Source organism: Puma concolor, chromosome D3, assembly GCF_028749965.1.
Source record: "Puma concolor isolate L17-30 chromosome D3, mPumCon1.1.hap2, whole genome shotgun sequence".
Classification (NCBI taxonomy): domain Eukaryota; kingdom Metazoa; phylum Chordata; class Mammalia; order Carnivora; family Felidae; genus Puma; species Puma concolor.
In genome coordinates this window covers 57,180,624-57,195,538 of record NC_141678.1, presented here as the reverse complement: position 1 = coordinate 57,195,538, position 14,915 = coordinate 57,180,624, and the positions used below count along the sequence as shown (strand labels likewise).

At 39.6% G+C, this 14,915-nt stretch overlaps 1 protein-coding gene across 2 annotated transcripts in view; it reads right to left on the bottom strand.

Moving 5' to 3' along the window:
• The window catches only part of GALNT1 (polypeptide N-acetylgalactosaminyltransferase 1), a 128,769-nt gene that overhangs the window by 71,804 nt on the left and 42,050 nt on the right, over positions 1–14,915 (bottom strand). Inside the window, exon 2 of one of the 2 annotated variants that reach the window (XM_086682755.1) lies at positions 8,167–8,221. The exons of the other annotated variant lie outside the window; for it this stretch is intronic. The gene's annotated coding sequence lies outside the window, so the exon portion shown is untranslated. The remainder of the gene's footprint in view (positions 1–8,166; positions 8,222–14,915) is intronic. 2 annotated transcript variants of the gene reach the window in all.

The following is a 14,915-nucleotide window of genomic DNA, read 5'->3' as shown; positions in this document are numbered from 1 at the left end:
TGGCACTGAGAAGGCTCATTCACCAGACAAAAACGCAAACCAATTTTTAGGTATTAGCATACTCTCATTCTGAGTATTGAACAAAGACTAGTTAAGAACCAGTCTAAAAATTCTGTATAAAATGATGTCCACATTCCATACGAATTTGGATATTCTCTTTCTCTGTTTCCCAGGTGTTAACAAGTTTACAGGTTGGGGAACAAGTTTATCATTTGGGGTTCTCACGGTATAGACTCCTATAAAATTTACTAGTATCCTGAATGGAATCTCAGTTTCCAAGGTAATAAACTGACCTAACCTATAGCAATACCTTTAAAAGTTAATATTTTTCCTAATTATAAAGTAATATATGCTCAATGCAAGGAATTTGGCAAACACAAAAAAGTAAAAGATACAAAACCACCTAAACACTACTAATCCCAGTTAAAGTCATTTGGAATATAGTAAATGTCTTAAAGCAAGTTCATAATGTCTATTTTGACTCAAACATTTTAATATCTTTAAATGTCCTTATTAGGGGGAAAAGAAAGAAATGGGTATGACTATAAAGGGGATAGCAAGAGAGATCTCTGTGGTAATGCTGTATTTTGATTTTGAGTAATACGCGCAACAGACATTTCTAACCCCCTTCCCCACCCAACCACTGAATATCAAGTCCTAGGCAATAACAAATGTCTTGTCATTTCAAAATAGCCTTGATATTCACCAAGCTATGTTGAATGCCACATACTGATTTACACTTAAAGAACAGACATAAAATAAATGCAAACTGAGAGGGCTTCCAGGTTCATGATTCTGACCCTTGCTCTCCTTGCCTTCTCCCAAAGGTTTCTTCTGGTAATAGACCCAGCCCCTTGGCCACAGTCAAATGATCTGGCCAGGCCAACCACAAGATCTCTTCCCTTGGCTTCTTAAGTCACAGAGCTTGAGGCTATGCATGTAGTTCTGCAGTCAACCACAATGCCCAACACATGGAGAAAGCCCACCTGTAGCCCAAGAGAATGAGCCCAAGCAGAGGCATACAGAACAAGAGGCAGAGGATCCTGATGGAGACCAAGTCCCTGACTCTTCCTTGGCTTCTAGAAACATCAGCAATCCTTCTACTAATCACCTTTTCTGCTTAAGAGTTTGAAATCAGTTCCTGACACAACCAGAACACCTGGGATGTTGGCGGGGGGGGGGGGGGGGGGAGGGGGCGCAGGCGGGCAGTGTGACGAGAGGAAGTGACCTATAGGTGAAATCAAGCAGGTTCTGGCCCACTGATGAGGTTCCCTTCTGGTAGTTATAAATAACTGTACATTATGAGGCAAATTACACTATTTGAAAAGATACCTTTTAATGCTCCAAATCACAAAAACTTATCAAATATCAAAAGTATGTATAAAACACAGCACTGAAATAAAGTATCACAATACAACACACATGTATACCCACCACCCAGTTTAAGAATAAGAACATAATCTGGGGAGCCTAGGTGGCTCAGTCAATTAAGTGTCATTCTCGATTTCAGCTCAAGTTGTATCTCACGGTTCGTGAGTTTGAGCCCCGCACTGGACTCTGCACTAACAGCTCAGAGCCTGCTTGGGATTCTGTCTCCCTCTCTCTCTGCCCCTTCTCCGCTCGTGTGTGCTCTCTCTCTCTCTCTCTCTCAAAAATAAAAACACTTAAAATGAGACTTTAAAAAGGAAGAAGAGCATAATCTTTAAAGTTCCCTCTCTAATACTATCTATTCCCCAGCTCCTCCAAGGCAACCTCTATTCCAAACTTACCATTCTCTCTTTTCCTGATAGTTTTCCCTCGCAGGTATCCTTAGCAATGCCTTTTTACATTTATTTGTCTGTTTCTGAACTACTTATACATGGAAAAATCTGAGACTTGCGTTTTTTTTTTTAATACTGAGTTCTGAGACCCATCCATATGTTGCATATGATTACAGTCCATTCCACTACTGAACAGTACTCCACTGGCTTAGCATACCACGGCTTATCCATTCGATATTTAACGAACATGTGATTCTTTCTAGGTTTCTATTATCAAAAACAGTACTGTTATGAACATTCCTAAACATGTTTCCTGGCGTGCGCGCGCGCGCGCGCGCGCACACACACACACACACACACACACACACACACACACACGAGTATTTATTTAGGGCAGGGGGTCCTAAACCACTTCTGCAAAGAGTAAGGTGGTAAGCATTTTAGGCTTTACTAGACAGAAGATCTCTGGTGTAACCATTCAACTCTGGTGCCACACCACAAAAGCAGCCATAATGATATATAAATAAGTAAGCATGATAGTATTCCAACAGAACTTTATTTACGGTGACTGAAATTTGAATTTTATATTATCTTCACATTACAAATTACACAATTTTTTTTTCATCATTTAGAAATGTTAAAAACCATTTTTAACTCATGAGTTGTCACCAACCCCTGATCTAGAGTCCATACATAAGGGTATTAGGTCATAGGGTACGCATATTTTCAATATGACTAAATATGACCAATTTGTTTTCCCAGGTGGTTGAATCACAATAGTAAGCAAAATGAGAGCTCTGGATGTGTTATATCCCTGGCAACACTTACTGATGTCAGACTTTCTTATTTTTTGACAATCTGGTGCGTGTAGTTGGTATCTTAATGTAGTTGCATCTCCCCACAGTCTCTGCCATTACTGGTCATTCCATTTCCACTGGTCATTCCATTTCCTCTTCTCTAATGTGCCTACGAAGTCTAGTCCACTATTCCATTCAGTGGGTTGTTTTGTCTTTTTTTTTTTTTTTTTTTTTTTTTTTTTAAAGTAGGCTCCATGCCCAGCACAGAGCACAACATGGGGCTCGAACTCACAATCTGGAGATCAAGACTTGAGCTGAGATGAAGAGTTGGGCACCCCTGGGTTGTTTTCTTTTTTCTGTTAGTCTGTAAAGATGTTTGTTGCAGTCTGGATTCTAATCTTGTGTCGATTACATGCACTGCAAGAATATTTTCCCAGTTTATACCTTATCTTCTTAATAAGAGGTGTCTTTTGTGGTTCACATTTTCTATGTCTTAAGAAATTCTTCTCTATCTAGAGATCATTAAAGATACTGTTCTAATGTCTAAAAATTTTTAAGTTTTACCTTTCAGGTTTAAGTAGAGATTCAATGTCACTTTCTGCCATGTGGATAACCAACTGTCCCAGTACAATGTATGGAAAGTTCATCCCCTTACTAAAGGTGTGCAATGCAAACTTTGTCATAAACCTGATTTCCAGGTTTCTACGTTCTGTTCCACTGGTTCGTCTACCCCTACACCACATTGCTGTCTTACTTATTACAGCTTTATAATAATTCTTAATAGATGCTAAAGACGCCTTCTCACCTTGTACCACTTCTTAAGGAGGGCCTTGGCTACCCTTGACCCACTGGCCTTCCTTAGCTATGACAACCATTTAACTCCCATGAACAAAAAAAAACATTCCACATACTGAAAAAAAAAATCTAGTAGTTAAAAGAATTTACATGTCTACGGTGGATCAATTCTACTGTTCTGAGAAAACAAATTAAAAATGATACAAGTCATAAAAACAGAACTACCCCACAACCCAGCAATTGTACTACTAGGTATTTATCCAAGGGATATAGGTGTGCTGTTTCAAAGGGGCACTGTTATAGCAGTGCTATCAACAATAGTCAAATCATGGAAAGAGCCCAAATGTCCATTAACTGATGAATGGATAAACAAGATGTGGTATATACATACAATGGAGTGTTACTCAGCAATCAAAAAGAATGAAATCTCATCATTTGCAACAACGTGGATAGAACGAGAGAGTACTATGCTAAGCGAAATAAGTCAGAGAAACACAATCATATGATGTCACTCATATGAGGAATTAAAGATACAAAACAGGTGAACATAAGGGAAGGGAAGCAAAAATAATATAACAACAGGGAGGAGGACAAAACATAGGAGACTCTTAAACACAGAGAACAAACTGAGGGTTGCTGGAAGGGCTGTGGGTGGAAGGATGGGCTAAATGGGTAAAGGGCATTAAGGAAGACACTTGTTGGGATAGACACTGGGTGTTATACATAAGGGACGAATCAACGGAATCTACTGAAAACATTATGGCACTATACACTAACTAACTTGGATATAATTTTTAAAAATAATAGTAAATAAATAATGATACAAGTCATAAAAAAGAAGTTGGTGATAAGGAGTTCAACTTAAGAGCCATTTAAAATAAAAATTTCAGGGGCGCCTGGGTGGCTCAGTCAGTTCAGTGAGTGTCCAACTTTGGCTCAGGTCATGATCTCGCGGTTTGTGAGTTCGAGCCCCGTGTCGGGCTCTGTGCTGACAGCTCGGAGCCTGGAGCCTGGAGACTGCTTCGGATTCTGTGTCTCCTCCTCTCTCTGCCCCTCCCATGCCCGTGCTGTGTCTCTCTGTGTCTCTCAATAATAAATAAACATTAAAAAAAGAAGAAAAAAAGAAAAGAAAAACCCAAAAATGTCTTATAAAATGACATCATTATTAAAATAAATGTATAGCGTCCAACTTTTATGTCTACTATACTGTTGTTCCTTAAAAAAAAAAAAAAAAGTTTCGGTATTTTAGAGTCAATTCTGTACTCTCTGATACTTACTGAGTCTTGGCCAACCATGTTCTTGATACCATGTCAGGTACTGCAGATGGTACTAGCCTGAAACAAATCACACCCTGGAAACTTATGCTGTCAAACACCAATCTAAGAGACACGCCATTCACATCACAAAAGACAAACATCAACTCAGGAAACCTGACAGGAAAAAGACAGACAGATAGGGAAGTTTCTGAACAGGTTTTATCAGAAGGCAGTGCAAGATACTAAACTTTTCTGCAACAAGGTTTTCTTTAATTTTTTTTCTGTAGTTGTTTTGTTTCTGTCTTTCCTTTACCTAAAACCATTTAATGGCTTCTTACTTTTCTTACTGTTACTGCACGACTCATACCTGCAAGTTGTCACTAAAGAAATTCCATGGTCAAATAAGTTAGGAAAATGTTATATACTCTATACGCCCTGGGAGATTCATACTGTCTACTACTGACTGCCCTAAAGGTTCTATGAAGTTCTGCAATAAAGAAACCTATTTCATTTAGTTAACTCAGAACCTCTCACTTTCAAGCATGGAACTTTTCCCATCCATTTTGTCTTTTTTGCATAACACAAAACAGGTTTCAAATAGCAATAGATTAAGTAACGGATTGGTTTCAAATCCTGCAATCAGCCAGTTTTTAAAGTATGGGTTATTCTTTTCCAGCAAAAATGGTTTTTCTGTGCACCTGCAAATTCCATTAAAGAGACCTTACCATGTTCACAAGGAAGATCTTCATAAAGCAAAGGTTAATTTTGTAATATCTAAATTGAACTGTTTAAAGTTCATATTTCTGTACCATCTTTTTTTTTTTAATAAATGTTCATTTATTTTTGAGAGAGCGTAAGCAGGGGAGGGGCAAAGAGAGAGGGGGACAGATATCTGAAGAGGGCTTGGCACTGATGATAGGGAGCCCGACGTGGGGCTTCAACTCACGACCCATGAACTGAAGTTGGATGCTCAATTAACTGAGCGCCCAGGCACCCTTCTGTACTATTATTTAATATAACATATATGGCACAGATAGTTGTAAACAAAAATGGTAAATCCAGAAGTCACCATTATTATAAATCCTTAAAAGAAAAGAATCTAGAAGAAATGAAAAGAATTCTAAAGAAGTGAAATTTAGCAACTATTTACTATCAATTGTTTTTTCTAAGTTTAGAATATCATGTACTGAAGAATATATCACCATTTAAACGGTACATTCAACAAATGCAACATTATTCCACATAGGATACTGTGAGGAAAGAGTTAACATAGCAGGTCTGTTTCACTCAGTCCATGCTAATCTCTGGGGCATTCCTGGAGCCATGGCAATGACCCCTGGCCAAACTCTGAGAACTAAACTCCTGGAATGTTCACAGTCACTGGGTAAGGATGTTAAAGGCAATGGGTCAGGATGTATCAGGCTGTCAGCATTGTTTAAAGTAATCACCAAGATTTATGATGTGCACCTGGTGTCTGGTCGGGTCCTAAATTTTAGTTACCAGGGCTGGCCACAGAAAGTCATGTCCTTGGGATCCTCACAGAGGAAAGACATGGCTGTTTGTGCCTGATCTTCCTGGCATTCACCTGTATGTATCTTTTTCCTGCTGTTCCTGTACTGTATCCTTTGCTATAATAAACCTTAGCCATGAGGACAACGTTATATTGGGGGAGTCCTTCTAGCAAACCAAACTAATGGACAGTCATTCATGGGACACCCTCCCACACACACACACACACACACACACAAAACAAACACCATTAAAGCATTTGGTTTGCCATAATACCCACTTCTCTCATTATTTTTCAGACGCTAAATGATCATAATCACAATCTACTTAAATGAATAAATCAATGTACAGGAGAAAAGTTAACAAAGCAGGCGTAAGATTCTTATCCTTAGAAAGGCTGGCTTGCAAAGTTGGCCCTTGGTTGGCAACTGGGAATTTGAATGACAAACAGTTCCCTATACTGTTAAAACAGTTAGCTCAAGTGATAAGTGTCTAACTGTGTCTAACTGTTTGTACAAACAATATGGTTTGTGCAAAACACCTGATTTTCTTCTGGGAGACTGAAATTTTGGTACATGCTAGGCAGAGGGTGCCTCCATGACCAGCCCAGAATAAATAGAGTGACATTGAGTCTAATGAGTTTCCCCAACTGATAACACTTCACATATGTTGTCACAATTTATTACTGGAGCACAGCTTATGTGACTCCACTGGGAGAGGTTCTTGAAGGCTTGTGCCTTGTTTCCTCCAGACTTCACCCTATGTACTTTTTCCCTTTGCCAATATTGCTCTGTATCCTTTCACTGTAATGTTAGCTGTTATTATAACTATATGCTGAATCCTATGAGTCCTCCTAGCCAATCACTAAACCTGGGGAAGGCCTTGGGAACCCGCAACACAATCAGCATATGAAAAAAGAAGTGTCTATTAGGCCAAATGCTAAAATTCAAATTTGGGTTCAAATTTCAATTCCTACACTTACTAGTTACACAATCCTAGCAGGGGATCCTGGGTGGATCAGTCATTTAAGTGGCCAACTGGTGATTTTGCCTCAAGCCATGATCTCAGGGTTCCTGAGTTCGAGCCCCACATCAGGCCCCTCCCCTGCTCATGCTCACTCTCTCTCTCCCTCTCAATAAATAAATAAATGAAATAAGCAAATAAATAAAACAATCCTAGCAATGTTATTCTTTATTTGCATAAACCAGGAGCTCTTTATTCCTCTGAGAAAAACATGCCCACCTTATAATTCCGTTTCACTAAATTAAATGAGGTCATGTACAACACTTAAATATTATACTACACGCTCGGTAAATATTGAATAGTATTTCTAGAGGCACCTTCTTAGATAAAACATAAAGTCAGGAAGCTTTTATATTTGTACTGATATAATGATTATTCAAATGGCCACAGTACTGCAAAGCTCAGAGATAAACTTTAACCCTGAATCTTTTTTTGTTTATTTATTTTGAGAGAGCACACGTGCACACCTCGTGAGTGTTATTCGTGAGTGTTATGTGACTGGGGAGGGGCAGAGAGAAAGGGGGAGAGAGAGAATCCCAAGCAGACTCTGCACTCTCAGTGCAGAGCCTGATGCGGGGCTTAAACCCACGACCCACAAGATCATGACCTGAGCTGAAATCAAGAGTCTCATGCTTAACCGACTGAACAACCTAAGCACTCTCAACGCTGAATCTTCAACACTGATTCTATGAGTGATTTCCAGCCCACTTGACACGATTATTGGGTGAGCTCAAGCAGGTTAAACTAAATAATAAGAACCTTTTTATTTCTAAACTTTACATTCATCCAGTCTTCAAAATGACCTCCCTAATGAAATATGAATGCATTAATTAGTACCAGGACTATGCTTGATGGTTACATTTCTGAAATAACTAAACTTGGATTTTAGTACAAACCATTAACTTATGTATATATGAGGCATAAAGTCCAATCAACATAAGTGTGAAACCTACATAGCTGTAAAACCAAACCCCAAGGTAAGGGAAGTGAAACCCTGAAGTCATTCACTCCCAGCTATCAACTTACCCCAAAGTGGTTTTTCAAATGAATTCATATCCCAAATCCACATGTCCCACATGTCCTGTTGAAAAATAAATTTCCTAAAATCAGATTATTACAGAATAACTCTATCCTCCCCCCTATTACTTCAGCCATGCTATTCCACTGACTTTAGGTCAGCCGCATCTGAGGGCAAAAACCATGTCTTATTCAGCTACTTCCCCAATGCTGAGCACAGGCACATAACAGGTATTTCTCCAAACCTTGCACATAGTAGGTATTTAGTTAATGTCTAGTGCATGAGTGAGTCAATGAATAAAATATCACTGAGATCCAACCTCAAGCTCAGTGGAAAGACTATAAAAGAGTCATTCCTCCTCTTAGAAATCTAACAGGATATTAACTTTCCAGGTGGGAAGTCCAAAGACAAATAGCACCTGGAGCAGGTCCTGTTTATTCCTCATCCCACCCCAACCCACCATGTTTTTCACTGCATTAGACTACCAACTGAATTCAACTGATCATTTTCTGCGAGACTACCTATTCTTGTATTTTCGTTTCATTCAAGCCAGCCATGGCTGTTCTATTCCTCTTGCTGGTGCAAGTGACCAAATCCCAACCAAGAGCACCTGAGAGGAAATCTGTTGGGTGCATTCAGGAAAAGTTATCCTCTCTCAAAGAGGTTGAAGGAGAAACTATACTTTTCTACCTTTGGATATTGTGTGTATAGTATATTTAGAAGTGTATTTATAGCAGCCATCTTGACTCATGAGGGAGGCCAACATCAACATGTTTAGGGTGACAAAGTTAAAATATGGAAAGCACATAGGAACCTGACAATATCACAGAGCCACTGAACAGACCAACCCTGAAATCTATGTCTGGACTTACTGTTACCTGAGATGATAAAACCCTCATTGTTTAACCGGGTACTCTGCTACTACAGTTGAAAGCATCCCAATACACCACGCTGCAACCTACAGTTATTGATTTACACAGGTATGTATGCTATGAAGAAAAAAACAAGATGTGAATCAGTGAAGGGTCCAAATTAAGGAGTCTACTTTTACAGGAGATTGCAAAGAAGCAGAATTTCAGCATAAATTTAATAGCTACAAAACAGAACTTGGTGTATAACATGCCCATCTTAGACACAGCATTATTTAATCTACCACAGACTCACATATCCCTAATTCATTCAAACTTTAATAAATATCAAATATGTGCAAGGCACATAAGTAGTCTGATGCATATGAATATGAAAAAGGCTCAGTGCCTGTCCTCAATGAGCTTGCAGTTCACGGGGGAGAGAGAACAAGGTAAGTCTGCGTGGCGCTTCACGGTTTATAAAATGCTTTTACATATTTGCAACAGGTCCCACGTCACAAGGGGCTGTAGTGCACAAAGGAGAGAAACTGGTGGGGGAGAATGATGGAGGAACCAGTTTGAGTTAGGAAAGGGAAAAAGGATATTTCAAGGAGACAAAACGGTCTGAGCTAAAATAAGAGAGGCAGGAAAATGCAGGGGATGTCTAGGGGACAGCAAAGAAAAACTGGAAGACATGGCTGAAGGAGTATGTTCAGAACAAGAAAAATCTTGATTAGCAAGCTAAGGAGTTCGAAGAGCAATGGTGACCATAGTGTTCCCATGTTTTTATCCCTTTTATACAAATGCCAAGTCATTACCTCAGAACACTGCAGTTTCAGAAAATGTACACCTTTCCTCCAACCATGAACTCAAGATACTAGGAAATAGAACACGGCCACCATCAACAACGACAAACCCCTCAGATAGTGGGAAGTAGTTTTTGGGGAGGATCCGGCAGGAACTTCCTCCAGGCCAGGGGCTCATCCTATTTGCTGGCTATGAAGTCCCCAAAGTCTCCAAAGGTGTTTGTATTTCTGCCCAAACACCAACCATAGCCCTGGGCTCAATAATCTGCCCTCCTCCCCCAGATTATCATCTCTGTGCACGTTGTCTTTATTCTCTAATTTCTCAGCTCCTCAACCCAGTGTGGTCTGACTTCGCTTCAGTGAAACAGTTTGATCAAGTTACTCTAGTATTCTAACTACCAAAACAGGTCTCTTTCTCCGAATCATTCGTAATATCTAAAACATCTTCTTTTCTTGTCCTCCGGGGTCATTCCTTGTTCTCCTCCTTTTCTGATCATCCTCTGCAGTCTTCTTTACTAGTTCCTCCCACTCTGCCTTGGATCTGTCCCCAGGCTGACTGTCACTCCACACACCCTCCTTGGGAAATTTGCCAAGTGTAAAGATTCACCCCTGGTGTGCCAGTGGGTCCCGTATCTGTGTCTTCTTCCTGGGACTCTCTCATTAGCCTGCAAGCTCCTCCAGCATGATAATTACTTTTTCACACCTGAGCCCTAAAAATCTTATAAAATGTCTGAAGACAGCAGAAAGCAATATGCGATAAAGCATTTCTGCCCCAATGTCATTCTTTATCCTTTTCTAATGTTTTACTTTCCATTCTTTTTTTTTCAATATATGAAATTTATTGTCAAATTGGTTTCCATACAACACCCAGTGCTCATCCCAAAAGATGCCCTCCTCAATACCCATCACCCACTCCCCCCTCCCTCCCACCCCCCATCAACCCTCAGTTTGTTCTCAGTTTTTAAGAGTCTCTTATGCTTTGGCTCTCTCCCACTCTAACCTTTTTTTTTTTCCTTCCCCTCCCCCATGGGTTTCTGTTAAGTTTCTCAGGATCCATATAAGAGTGAAAACATATGATATCTGTCTTTCTCTGTATGGCTTATTTCACTTAGCATCACACTCTCCAGTTCCATCCACGTTGCTACAAAGGGTCATATTTCGTTCTTTCTCATTGCTCTGTAGTACTCCATTGTGTATATAAACCACAATTTCTTTATCCATTCATCAGTTGATGGACATTTAGGCTCTACTTTCCATTCTAACACCAAACACTAATTTACAGCAAAATATATATTGATTAATTTATTACTTGTGTCACAAACTTCATGAGGGTAGAAATTCTGTTTAATGATTTTACTATACCATCTGGAATAATACCTAGCACATAAGAGTTCAATCATCATTTGTTAAATAAATGAAAAACCAGAAAGCAATACTGTGTAAGAAAAAAGGTAGCTAAAATTAAAGCATTTTAAGGTTGTTATGTTCAGGTACAGGATAAAGATAGGTGATTAATTTTAGACGTTTTAAGATTAAACATTATTGAAAATTTAAAGGTAACAATTAGTAAAGTAAAAACAGAATGTACAATTTAAAAACCAAAGTTGAAAGAAAGAATATCAATCAATTAAAAATAAAACAGGAGGGGCAACTGGGTGGCTGCCGCTTAAGCACCCAATTCTTGATTTTGGCTCAGGTCACGAACTCATGGTTCACGGGATCAAGCCCTGTGTCAGGGATTCTCTCTCTCTCCTCTCTCTGCCCTTACCTTGCATGCACGTGCTCTCTCTCAAAATAAACAATATATATATATATACACACACATATATATACACACATATATATACACACACACATATGTGTGTGTGTATATATATATACCCACATATACATACATATATATACATATATATATATACACACACACATATATATATATACATAAATGAGCTATCAAGCCATGAAAAGGCATGAAGGAATCTTAAATGTATATTGCCTAGTGAAAGAAACCAATCACGTACTGTATGATCTCAACTATATAACATTCTAGAAAAAGCAAAACTATGGAGACAAAAAAAGATCGATGGTTGCAGGGGTGGGGGTTGAGATAGGCAGATCAGAGACGATTTTTAGGCAGTGAAAATACTGTCTATTGTACATAATGTCCTTATACATTGGTTCAAACCCATACAGTGTATACCACGAAAAGTGAACTCTTAGGGTGGTTATGATATGTCAGTGCAAGTTTATCCTTGGTGAAAACATGTACCACTATGGTGAGTAATGCTGATAACAGGGGAGCTATGAGCATGTGAAGGCAGGAGGCATATGGGAAATCTCTATACCTTCCCCTCAATTTTATTGTAAACCTAAAACTGATCTTAAAAAAGTCTTTAAAAAAAATGAAAGCGTGAAAGACACACAGAAAGGTGAAATAGCTTATACTGGACTAACCTTCCCACAAACAACAATTATAAACTCTGGCCAAAATGTAAAAACCACTATTGAAAAGCACTGGATAGGTTAAATAGGTTATTGGGATTAAGGACTGCACTTGTGATGAGCACCCCGTGTTGTATAGAAGTGTTGAATCACTATATTGTATACGTAACACTAATATTACACTGTATGTTAACTAACTGTAATTCAAATAAAAACATTAAAAAAAAGAAATTAAAGCAATTAGAAAAGCACTGGATAGCAACCAAAAGACAGAAAAGAGAAGCCAATCCTTGAAATAGGAGAACAGAGATTTGCCTTCATGTTGCTGCTTGCCTACGGGCAGATACAAGCCTGCATAGCGTAGAGTAGGTCAAACTAGAGGAAAGTCATTCACTGGCTCTTGGCAACAACTAATGAAGTCTGGGGCTAGTAGAGCAATTAGAAAGTGAGGAAGAAAATCCTAGATATGTTAATATATGTAAACTCCGCCACAATCCTTAGCTGAGCCCTGAACACACAACACAGGAGACTCCAGAGGTCTCCCAAAAGAGCAACAGCTAAAATGGATGAAAGAACTGAGCAAGATATCAGGTGTACTGTCCAATGCAGGAGAAACAGAGTTTGGAATTTAAGTCCAGCCAGCCTGCTAGAACAAGAAAGAATCAACACTCTTTAGGAGAAAACAGAATTATACATCACAAAAACACATTTAAAACATTCTGTATCCCAAGGAGGCTCCACACCATCAGCACAGAGCCCAACACAGGGCTCAATCTCACGAACCCAGAGATCATGACCTGAGCAGAAAGAGTCAAGACGCTTAACCGACTGAGTCACCGAGGTGCCCCAAAACGTATTTCTTAAATAATTAGACTTAGAAGTAAAAAAATATTCTTTGATCCATGAGCTAAAAATGGATGTTGTGGTCGCAGACATGAAAACAACCTTAATCTCATTGTACATCTCCATCAGACCTCTTGGGTGACCAGGCACATTGTCAATGAGCAGTAATATTTTGAAAGGTTGTTTTTCCTGAGCAGTAGGTCTCAGCAGTGGGCTTAAAATATTCAGTAAACCATGCTGTAAACAGATGTGCTGCCATCCAAGCTTTGTTGTTCCATTTCTAGAGCACAGGCAGCATAATTCATAACGGCCCTAGAATTTTCAGAATGGTCAACGAACACTGGTTTCAACTTAAAGTCACTGGCTGTGTTAGCCCCCAATAAGGTAGTCAGGCTGTCCTTTGAAGCTTTGAAACCAGGCACTGACTTCTCTCTAGCTATAAAATTCCTAGATGGCATTCTCATTCAATAGAAGGCTGTCTCATCTACACTGAAAATCGGTTGTTTGGTGTGGCCACCTTCATTAGCTTCGCTACATCTTCTGGATCAACTGCTGCAGCTTCTACACCAGTACCTGCTGCTTCACCTTGTACTTTTGTAGAGACGGCTTATTTCCTTAAACCTCATGAACCTCTGCCAGCCTCAAACTTTTCTTCTGCAGCTTCCTCACCTCTCTCAGCCTTCACAGAATTGAAGAGAGTTAGGGTCTTGCTCTGGATTAGGCTCTGACTTAAGGGAATGTTGTGGCTGGCTTGACATAATATTCATACCACTAAAACTTCCTCTGTATCAGCAATAAGGGTGTTTGGTTTCTTCTCATTCTCCACTGGAGTTGCACTTTTTTTTTTTTTTTTTAAATTTTTTTTTTTTTCAACGTTTATTTATTTTTGGGACAGAGAGAGACAGAGCATGAATGGGGGAGGGGTAGAGAGAGAGGGAGACATAGAATCGGAAACAGGCTCCAGGCTCCGAGCCATCAGCCCAGAGCCTGACGCGGGGCTCGAACTCACAGACCGCGAGATCGTGACCTGGCTGAAGCCGGACGCTTAACCGACTGCGCCACCCAGGCGCCCCTGGAGTTGCACTTTTAATTTCCTTCAAGGACTCTGCCTTTGCATTCACAACTTGGCTGTTTGGTGGAATACACCTAGCTTTCAGCCTATCTCAGTTTTCAACATGTTTTCCTCACTAAGCTTAATCATTTCTAGCTTTTGATTTTAAGTAAGAGACAGGTGACACTTCCTTTTACTTGAACACTGAGAGGCCACTGTAGGGTTAAAATTGTCCTAACTTCATTTCTTTTGTGTCTTGGTGAATAGGGAGGCCCGCAGAAAGGGAGAGAGGTGAAGCAGTCAGAACACACACAACATTTACCAACTAAGTTCACTGTCTTCCATGAGTACAGTCTATGGCACCCCGGAACAATTATGATAGTAACATCAAAGCTCACTGATTCAAGGTCACCATAACAAACATAATAATGTAACGAAAAAGTTTGAAATACTTTAAGAATTACCAAAATATGGGGCGCCTGGGTGGCGCAGTCGGTTAAGCGTCCAACTTCACCCAGGTCACGATCTCGCGGTCCGTGAGTTCGAGCCCCGCGTCGGGCTCTGGGCTGATGGCTCAGAGCCTGGAGCCTGTTTCCGATTCTGTGTCTCCCTCTCTCTCTGCCCCTCCCCCGTTCATGCTCTGTCTCTCTCTGTCCCAAAAATAAACGTTGAAAAAAAAAAAATAAATAAAAAAAAAAAATAAAAAAAAAAAAAAAAAAAAGAATTACCAAAATATGACCCAGAGACACAAAGTGAACAGACGCCAT